Source organism: Hypanus sabinus, unplaced genomic scaffold (genome assembly GCF_030144855.1).
Source record: "Hypanus sabinus isolate sHypSab1 unplaced genomic scaffold, sHypSab1.hap1 scaffold_107, whole genome shotgun sequence".
NCBI lineage: Eukaryota > Metazoa > Chordata > Chondrichthyes > Myliobatiformes > Dasyatidae > Hypanus > Hypanus sabinus.
In genome coordinates this window covers 777,112-788,274 of record NW_026779125.1, presented here as the reverse complement: position 1 = coordinate 788,274, position 11,163 = coordinate 777,112, and positions in this window count along the sequence as shown.

Here is an 11,163-nt window from a genome sequence, read left to right as displayed (position 1 = left end):
CCTTTGAGGTACCCAATATCGTGCACACACCCAGCATGCTCCGCTGCAGGCATCTTCGACTCCGACTGTACAGATTTTAATCACCCAGAACCCAGTTTTGTGCAATGTTTGATTGTTCTCAATTTTCAGTTTATCTCTGCCCTGTGACCAACGTATCAGAAAGACAGTAATTCCCTTATTCATTTTCATGCTTCCCCAGTGAATTTAGTGGCGATTCCGATCTTTTCCCGGGGAAAGTGCGGCTTCTCCACCTGCACCACTCGCTACCTGGTGGCCATGGCAGCGGCGGATCTACTGACCATCATCTTTGATGTCCCACTGTGGCAGATCAGTTATTATTACTTCCCCGGGACTTTCCTGGACATCACCCCCGTATGCAGTGTGATTACTGGCCTGAAAGCTGCAGCCACTGACTGCTCTGTCTGGTTAACTGCCACTTATGTTATCGTGTAGTGACTTTGGGTTGATACCAGCTGTATATATTACTATTGAGACTATTCGTGTACCATAGCCTTTCAATGTTCTCTCTCAAGTTCGCATGTTTCCAGTGTTTTTCACTTGTTGCTTTCTGTGTCAGTTCGGAATGGCCTTACCTACTAATTAAATTGTTTTTGCCCGTTTCTCCTGTGATATTATATCCAGACTGACATTATGTATTGCCCTATCCCCAAAAGTGAATCAGTGGTCGTCTTCCCCGAGTTTCACTTTAAAGCGAGATTTTGTTAAATGACGCTTGCCACTTGATTCTGTCCGTGTAAATTACCCGATTGAATTTAACTTCTGCAGTATTCTGCAATCTGTTGGATTGCTTCCGGTTTCTCTTGGCATTTTCTGCTTTTATCGTTTTGAATGTGTGGGTCTTCAATTGTGTATTTTTGCTTATTTTTGTGTGTGAACCACCTGGTCCTATATTTCTAGAAGGAACTATTCTGAAGGTTTACTGTGAGAGGGACAAAGGGAATGGAAATCCCCCAACAGCCTCTCTCAATGCGTACAGCTCCCGCAACATCTTCTTCGCTCCTCTACCAACAGTAACTCAGATTTTCTGACTCCTGCTTCCTCCCCACCACTCACAATTCTTTCACTCCACAGTGCATCCTCCTCTTTCGGTCTTACTCTTCCAGTTTTTTACTCTCTCCTCCATTTCTTCGCTTTTGCCTCCTCACCCTAATACTCCCTTTTCCTCTTCCTCACCTGCCTCTCGAACTGTACTCATCTCCACTTTCTCTCACTTCTTTTCTCCCCTTTCCGTCTACAACCAACCACACCTCCCACCTCAGCTCCTTCTCTGACCGTCACTGAATCTCTCTTCCCGTGCTCAAAACTCCCCGTCCCTTTCAATGGCGATGTTGTCAGAGATACAATTGTCTGCAAGATAGACAGGCTCAGTCTTGGGTTTGGAGATTGGAATTTTCAGGCATTCAGGGCTGGCAGAACCACAGAGAGAAAAAGACGGGAAGGAGGAGAGAGAGAAAGAGCGCGCCAAGGAAGAGAAAGAGACTGACTGGGGTCGGGAGGAGTGACTGCATGAGAGGTGGGAGGAGGGTTTGGGGAGAAACGGGGCGGGGTCTAGAAAGAGAGAGGAGAGAATGGCGAGCAATGTGATTGGCATGGCGGAAAAATACTCGCGGAGCGGGAGACGGAGAGAGGGAAACGGGGCAGAGAGAGGTGGGGAGGAGCTTGGTAGAGGAAAGAGAGAGTGGATTGGGTAGGGGTGGGTGACGCGGGAGAGAGGTAGCCCGCGAGATTGTGATAGAAACGACGGGGAGAAGCAGGGGAGAGATGGGGAATTGCGAGAGAGATTGGAGGGGAGTAGACTCAGGGGTTAGAAAGACTGAGAAGGATTGTGTGCAGAGAGCGTGTAGGAAGAGACAAAAAGAAAGGAAGGAAGGAAGGGACGGAGGGTGGGGCAGCCGGAAGGGTGGGTTAGAGAGTTCAAAGTGAGTAAATATGGACGGAAATTGAACGCATGTAGAAGGGGTGAGGGAGATTGCTGGCAGTGAGAGACAGACAATGCAGACAGCGTGAGGATAAAAGAAACGTCTGGGGAAATTGTTGGGTGATGGAGAGACAGAGGGACAAAGGGAGGCTAGGGAGCTGGGGAGGGAGAAGCTGAACCAGGTAGAGAAGACCAACAGAAAGAGAGACTTGGAGCAATGAGGGAAATGGGGAGGGAGACAGCAACAGTGGGTGAGGGGGGACTGAGGTAGGGACACAGTCGGGGGCGCTAACGAAGAGATAGGGGAGAGAAGGGAGGGAGTCCTAAGGGAGATAGAGACGGGATGAGAAAATCGGAGGGGAGGGACGGAGGAAGAGAAGACGGGAATAGGGAGACGGAGGCTAGAAATAGACAAGGGAGGAGGATACACAGACGGGAATGGACTGGGAGGGAGAGAGTGTCTGGCGCAGAGAGAGAGGGAGAGACCGTAGGAAGAAGGAGACTGGGGAGAATGAGACTGGCGTGCTGAACAGGGAGACTGGGGGTGGGAGGAGAGAAAGACCGAGCGGGTGAGAGAAAGGGGAAACTTTGATTGGAAGATAGATTGGAGTGAGGAGTGATATTGGGATGGGGAGAGAGATCTGAGTGGAGAGGGGTTGTAACGTTCTCCTTCGCGTGTCACGAACGCCGAATTTAACGTCGAGATAAACCACAGTTAATAAGAACCAGATCGCAGCAAGATTAACCATTTACTGTTCACTCTTCACATTAACATATGGTGAAAACTGTTGATAAAACAATACAAGATTGATACAGTATTTGTTCCTTCCTTAATATCACATTTCAAGTGTAAATACTTGCAAAGGTGACTATAACTACATTACACTAAGGTGCAGTATACAGGGAGAGTTTACCTGCTCCATTGACTACTTTAAATACACTTCCATGCAAACTATCCGCGACTCTTTAACTAACGAAAGCATAAACATTATCGACCGTCGTTACTTCTAACAGGATCGGCATTAACATCTTAGTTCAACATATCGATTATCTATTAACTGACAGCGTTGCTCTCACTGTGGTTTCTCATGCCTGCAAAACAACTTCTGCTCAGGTGTGCCTCGTGGTGAGCCCCCACCCTCGCGCTAATTTCAAACCGGTACTTTCCCACAAGACGCGGCGAAACCGGATGTGACGTCATCGCATGCCGATATATTTTACATGCAATGAATATACTTTAAACACTTCTAATTCTAACTAGAAAATACTATTGAATGAATTACTAAGCGAAAATATTATAAACTAAATAACTGTCGTAAAGACAGCACAGGGGTATTGGCAGGCACAAAGAACGGGAGAGACTGGGACGGTAGAGGGAAACAGGGAGGGAGGCGTTATGGAGAGTCCTCTTGAGTGGCCAAGTTATCACCAGGATACTTTAGTTCGCGGGGTGGGGGGGATATTGCTGCAGCCTTGGAGATGTTCGTTGCGTTATCACTACCCAGAGAAGATTGGAGCGTGGAAAATATTATTCCGCTGTTCAAGAAAGGGAGTAGGGATAACTCTGGAAATGATAGTTCAGTGACTCTTACTTCAATGGTGGGCAAACTATTGGAGAAGATTCTGGTTTTGTGAGGGACAGGCCATTTCTCTCGAGCCTGGTTTAATTTAGAGAGGTTGTGACAAGGAACATTGTTAAAAGCAGATATGTTGATCTAGTATGAATGGATTTTAATGAGGGATTTGATAATCTTCACCATGATATGCTCTTTCGTGGTATCCAGGAAAAGTTGGCTGCTGGATTCAGAATCGGTTTTTGTCCATGGAAGGCAGAGGAGAATTATGCATATGACCAGCGATATTTGGTTGGGACTTGTTCTGGGACCCCCTGATTTTAGTGCATTTTTATAAGTAGTTTGTTGAGGAAGTGGAAGGATCGAAGTAGTAAGTTTGCATATGATATGGAGTTTAGTACAGTTGTGGATAGCATAGCGGAATGTCGTAGGCTGCAATAGGACTGGTAGGATGCAGAACAGGGCTGAGAAGTGGCAGATGGAGTTCAACCCAGAAAAAAAAAGTGCGAACTGATTCACTTGGGAATGACAAATTTGAAGGAAGAATACAGGGTTAATGCCAGGATTGTTAGTAGTGTAGTGGAGCAGAGGGATGATAGGGTCCTCATCCATAGATCCTTCAACATTTCTTTACACATTGATAGGGAGTTTCGGAAGGAAAATTGGGTGTCGGCCTCATTCGTCAGGGGTTTAAATGCAGTGACCACGAAGTAATGTTGTAACTCTAACAATCCTGGTTAGACCTGGAATATTGTATTCAGTTCTGAGGGCCTCATCACAGGTAGGGTGTGGAACCGATAGATAGGGTGCTGAGGAGGTTCACCAGGATGCTGCCTGGATTACAGAGGGTTTGCTCTGATGGTACTTTGAGCGAGTGAGGATGTTTCTTTTTGGAGCAAAGGTGTAGACAGTGTGGATTTGTGACGGGACTGTCATATCTCACAAGCCTGGCAATATTCGGTGTTGATATGACAAAGCACAGTGATAAAGGTCGAGAAGGTGATTTGGTATGAAATAGATGTTAATAAAGCATTTCATACCATGATGGGCTTTGTCAGTAGCCATGGTATCTAGGGAAATTTGGCTGGTGGGTTCAGAATTGGCTTTTGTCCATAGGAGATAAAGGATAATTTTGAATAAGACCAGTGTTATTGTGCAAGGATCTGTTCTGCGATCCCCTGCTTTTTTAGAGCTTTTTTATAAATGATTTTGTTGAGTAAGTTTGCAGACGATATGGAGATTAGTAGAGTTGTGAATAGTGCAGACGATTGTCGTATGTTACAACGGGAAATTTACATGGTGGAGAACACGGCTGAGAAGTTGCAGATAGAGTTCACCCCGGAAACGTGTGGCATGATTTAATTTGGAAGGGCGAATTTGACGGCGCTCCTTCCCTCCACCAGCCTGCAGGTCACTCCTGGGCAAGGAGTAGCAACTACTTTGCACAAAACCTCCCCACCACCCCGATCAGGGTCACATGAAGCCATGGGAGCATATGGTGGGTGGTCTTATGAGCGCCCGGTGCATGTCACAAGTTCTGCTTATGTGATCACTGAACCCGGGCCGACAATCTCTGAAGAGCGTTAATACTTGCTGGGGTCACCAGGATTGTAAAGGCACTGCCCAGAAAGTGGCAATTGCAAACCACCTCTGTAGAAAGATTAGCTGGGAAATCACAGTCATGAGAAATCCATAATCACCTACATCATACGACACGGCACGTAGCGAACTAACAAGCAAATATGACTTGGGACCTGCTGAGTGTAAATGGTGTAAATGGAGCAGAATTTGTTAGTTCCAGCTTAAATAAATATGTGCATTGTCCAACAAGCAGAGGGCCTGTGCTGCATGTGGTGTTGGGGAAAAAGCGCGGCCAGCTGACTGAACAGTGAATACAACACTTCAAGTTTTAAAAGTCCTGTCGAAAGGTCTCGGCCCGAATCGTTGACTGCTCGTTTCCACAGATTCTGTCCGACCGGCTGAGTTCCTTCAGCTTGTTTGTACGTGTTGACTTTCAGTTTCAAGATAGCTGCAGATGAGAGGCATTGATCGTGTGGATAGCCAGGGGCCTTTTCCCAGGGCTTTAATAGCTCACACGAGGAAGCATAGCTTTAAAGTGCTTAGAAGTAGTTAGAAGGGATGTCAGAGATTTTTGTTTTCACACAGAGAGTGATGAGGGTGCGGATGCACTGCGAGCAACGGCGGTAGAGGTGGCTACAATAGGGTCTTTGGAGAAACTTTGAGATAGGTACACGAAGCTTAGAAAAATAGAGGGCTGTGCGCTCGGGGAATTCTAGGCTGTTTCTAGAGTAGGTTTCATGATCAGCACAGCATTGTGGACTGAACGGCCTGTAATGTGCTGTGCATTTCTATGTTTCTGTAAGGGTAAGCACGGAAGAGAATTAAACTGCAGCAGGGCAAATTATGAGAACATTAAGCAAGAAGGAGGGAGAGTTGACTGGGAACAGCTGCTTTTGGCAAGTCTTCATCCAACATGTAGAGGGTCTTTGAAACCTAACAACATAGAGTACAGAACAAGCAGGTTCCAGTGAGAACAAAAGGCAAGGACGGCAAGCTAAGAGAACGAGCGATGTCGTGGGAGATTATGAGTGTCGTCCAGAATAAGAAGGAAAATAGGTAATGCTGAGGAAGACAGAATCAAACCGAGACTTGTAGGATTAATAAGAAGCCAAAAAAAGGATGGTAATTAGGAAAGCCAGGACGCACAATGCAACATCCTTGGCAATTATGATTAAGGAGAATCTCAAAGCGTTCTATGCATACACCAGGAACAAAACGATAACACGGGAGAGGGTGGGACCGCTGAATGATAAACGGGCAGGGGAACATTTGGTTGGATGTGAAGAATGTGGGTGAAGTTTATAATGAGTACTTTACATCAATATTTACCAGAAAGGATGTGGAGGATGTGGATAATATTGACATGCTCGAGCATTTGGAAGTACAGGAAGAGGTCGGGTTGGGTCTCTTAAATAACATTAAGGTGGGTATGTCCCAGGACCTGATGGGATATGGCCCAGGGTATTGACAGATACAAGTGAACAGATTGCTGGGGCCTTGAACAAATTGTTTGTATCCTCCCTAGCCACGGGCAAGGACCTAGAGGATTGGTGAGCAACCATTCTTGATCCATTATTCTGGAGAGAACTCTCAGGGATAGGAGTTATCAGTATTTGCAAAAGCGTAGCTTAATTAGGGAGAAGCAGCATGGTTTGTGTGGGTCACGTTTTGGCTTATAGACTTGATTGACATTTTTTGATGAGGCGACAATGATGTTTGCTGAATGTCGATTCTGGATGTGGTTTACACACATTTTAGTGAGGCCTTTGACAATGTCCCACATGGGGTCTCATCCAGAAGATTAAGATGCATGGGTCAATGGGAAATTGGATTCAGAACTGGCATTCGCTTTGAAGGCAGAGGGTGGTGGTTGAAGGGACCTATTCTAGCTGGAGGTCTGGGTTAGTCGTGTTCTGCGGGGATCTTACTGGGACCTCTGCTTTCTGTTATGTATATAAACAACCCGGAAGAAAATGTCGACAGGTGTGGATGGAATCCATGACACTCAAGGAATATAACGGGATATCCTGTAAATCGGTTGCGGATATGGGTAGCGAAAATTGCAGATGGTGCTTAACCCGGCCAATTGTGAAGTGTTGCCCCTCGGTAGGTCAAATGTAAAGAGCCAGTACACTGTTAAATGCAAAACACTTAACAGCTAATGATGAACAGAGCGATCTTGGAGTCCAAGTTCATCACATCCTGAAAGTGGCCAAGAACGCAAATGGCATGCTGCCCTTTATTAGTCGAGGCATTGAGTTCAAAAGTCAGGTATTTATGTTGCAACATAAGATCCTTGTTCGGCCAGCACTGGAGTATTTCATAATTAACTAGTCGTCCCTTTCCAGTAAGGATGTCAAAAAGTTGATGAGGTTGCAAAAGAGGTTTACAAGGATGTTGCCTGGATTAGAGGGCATGTGTTTGGACAAGTCTGTGCTGTTTTCTCTGGAGCGCTGGAGACTGAGAGGGAATCTGATTGAGGTTTCTAAGATTAGGAGAGATATATTTAAACTGCACAGCGTCCACGATTTTAGTGCCGCTTTTCCACACTCCCATATAATCTTTGTCCATCTGCTGAGTAAATAGAGATGGAAAAATATTTAAGATCTCCCCCATCTGCTTTGTTTCCACACGTGGATTGCCATTCCGGTCTTCCAGGTAGAAAGGAGAGCATAGACCATAGAGTTGCTGAAAGATTATATAATAATAATAATAATAATAATAATAATAATAATAATAATAATAATAATAATAATAATAATAATAATCGATTCCTCATTTTAATTTTGTGGAAATCTTAGACAAACTTGTTTGCAGCTTTGAATCTTCTGGAAGGAGGCTTAACTGAAGTGTGCTCATTTTCGAGAAACTCCGATAAATGGAAAAGGCTTAATTCTCCCATAAATACTGTCGTACTTTCGGAAACATTAGACATCGCAGCTCGTTGCAGTGAAATGAGTCAAGAAAGAAAGAGTGCCCACCCACAATGACAGGGCGTGACAGATGTGGATGTCTTTGCCTTGGGAAGCAGAACCACGAGAAACAATCTCAAAGATACTGCAGATTTGCGATAAAATGGGAAAGGGGGGCTGAAGTCTCCCTCCTAAACCAGTGACTCTGCTCTTCACCCCTCACATGCCTCATGACACACCTGCCGCATTTTCCACATTATTTCATATTTACACCAGCTACGTGTTTAACTACTTCCCCGTATCTTCCACCTATCTCCTCCCTTGGGTCAATGATTTACGGGTTCGGCCGCCATATCAGTCCGCCATACAGTTTACACCCAAAACGAAAACGTGCACGTTCCTTCCACATCAGTTCAATGATTACAAACACTAACTGATATTCGCATTCCCCCCGGCCTCACTGGAGAGTGAACATGCAACGTTACAAAGCGAGAAACTGCAGAAGGTGGCCATTCAGCTCATCGAACGATGAACATGATGGCGGCTGCTCACCCATCTCAGCCACATGTTTCTGCCCGATCCCCATTTCCTCGATCCCTTCGGTTTTCCATATCTGCAGGCCTCTGTTTTACTGTTTTAAAGATCATGAATCTTTACTGCCTTCTGTGCTGGGGATTGTCAAATATTCACCACCCTCGGAGTGGAGACATTTCCCCTCATCTCAGTCCCGAACAATTCACAGCATTTTTAATTAGTTCAACCTCTAATGATGTTGCGCATTTCAATGTGTTCACTTCTTCGTCCTCGGTTCTCAAAATTAGAGGCTTATTGCTCTTGATATGTCTTCGCATGATGACCCGACTAGTCCAGAGATCAGGCTGGTGATTTTTCATTCCATTCCCTATCACAAAACTCTCTAACCTCTTTGTTACTCCTCTATAAAATAAAAGCTTACAAAATTCTTGAGAAACTCGACAGGTCAGGTAGTATCTGCGGGAAAGAGTAAACAGACGACATTTCCGACCAAGCCCCTTCTTCAGGACTGAGACGCAAGAGGAGAGATGCCTAAATAAAAGGTAGTGGGAGCCGACGTAAACTTCTGCTTCAAAAGAATGGACCTCATAACTATCAAAGTAATAAAGGCAATAACATATTGTTCAGACAAGGAAATATCACGGATAGTTTGAGGTATTATTCCAAGAGCACAGTTAATTTTCAGGGTTGTAAATTAATTTTATGTGCTTTAGAAATTGTAGAAACATCTGTCTTCCAAAACTGTTCCAGTAGAACAAGAACAAAACATGTGTGTCTGTATAGCTGTCTCAGTTTTACATCTATCACAATAAATATCAACATTAGGAAAGATTTTAGACAATCTCTCCTTTGTCAAATAGTAACGATATGCAATTTTAAATTGCATCAATGAATGACTAGCACAAATCGAGGAAGAACTAACCGACTTGAAGATCTGCACCCAGTCCTCTGTCGTAAAAGGCAAGTTAAGTTCCTTTTCCGAATCTTGTTTACTCTACAGAAAGGGAGCTTACCCTATTGTAATAATAAATTATAAATTCTTCCAGTGGAACCCTTCATCAAAGGGTTCACTCTCATAATAGTGCCTAACGGGTCGGTCTCTAATATGCAATGAAAACTACAAGTATTTTCCTAAAAAATGTCAAACTTGAAGGTATTGTAAGAAGTATGAATATGGAAGAGTGCATTTATCAACTAACTGTTCAAAATACATCAGTCTATCTTCTTAAAATAGATCCAAAAAAAAGAGTTAATAGCTTTATATTCCCAAAATTTAAAAAATGGATCACTTAAAGAAGAGTTAAAAATAATTTCGATATATTAAACTACAAAGATTATTTTTATAATTAAAAAAATTACGGAAATTACGGAAATTTTTAAAGAATACTTAATCACAAGGTATAAATTTAAATTAACAACTTAGATAATTATATAGGTAGAGCTTCTCCCAATAACGATGTTAAATAAAACTGTTTCACAACTTTCAATTCCAAATCTACCCAAGTTAGCCGCTCATACTTATCAACGCAGTGTAGCCAAAATGATGTATATTGCAGATTAAATGCCAGTAATGCCTTCTTAAATTAGACAAAGCAAGACTTCCGTCCTTTTTCAATTTTTGACAGTGACATATTCCAATTCTTGGTCTTTTATCATTCCAAATAAAAGATAAGATAATAGAACCAATTCGGTCAAAATAGCTTCTTTTGCAAGGGCGACTGAGGAGCACGCAAGTGCAGGTCACTGACACGTCGACTGAGTTGGGGAGGCTGGCGTAGACCTGACCGTAGAACAGGAAACCGGAGGAATCTTGACAAAGAGACGGGATTTGCAGGGAACGAAGTATCACACGGGAATAGACCAACAAACTGGCAACCTGTGAAAGAGTCGCCATCGGATTTATTCCACCGTCTCCGATGAAAACCAGGTGCACGGCAATTGGGTAAACCAGCAACAGGTGGAGATGAAATGACTGAAATTGGGGAATAAACAGCGAGAAAGAAATGCTAAAGGGGTACGGCCAACCGGATCCATGACACCTTCTTAGTCAAAAGAACAGGGATATTCTGAATTAAATATTAAAAAATCTTCAAAAATCATCATTTTGACTATATGGGTGCGGCCAGCAAGTGTAAACGTAAGTGGGTTCCGTCTACTAAATAAATACTTCATAGAATCTACCAAAGGAACAAAATTAACTTTATAAAGATCCTTATATCGTTTAGGGAATATAACGCCTATCCAAAGGAATCCGTAAATTGGAAAAGGAGTATTGTCAAGTATAGAAACAGATTCATTTAAAGGAAACAGTTCATTTTTATTGAAATCAATTTTATATCCTAAAAAATCTCAAAATTCATTAAATAATTTTTGCAAGACAAGGATAGATTCCTCAGGATTAGATATATAAGCCAGTAAATCGCCAGCATAAAGAAATGTCTTATGAATTGTCTTATTCGCAAGAACCCCATGAATATCTTTAGCTTCACGAAGAGCAATAGCAAGGGGTTCTAATATTAAGTTAAATAACAAAGAACTTAATGAACAACATTGTCTTGTTCCACGTGAAAGCCGAAAAAAGGGGATCTACAATTATTAATAATAACAGTACCAATAGGAACAT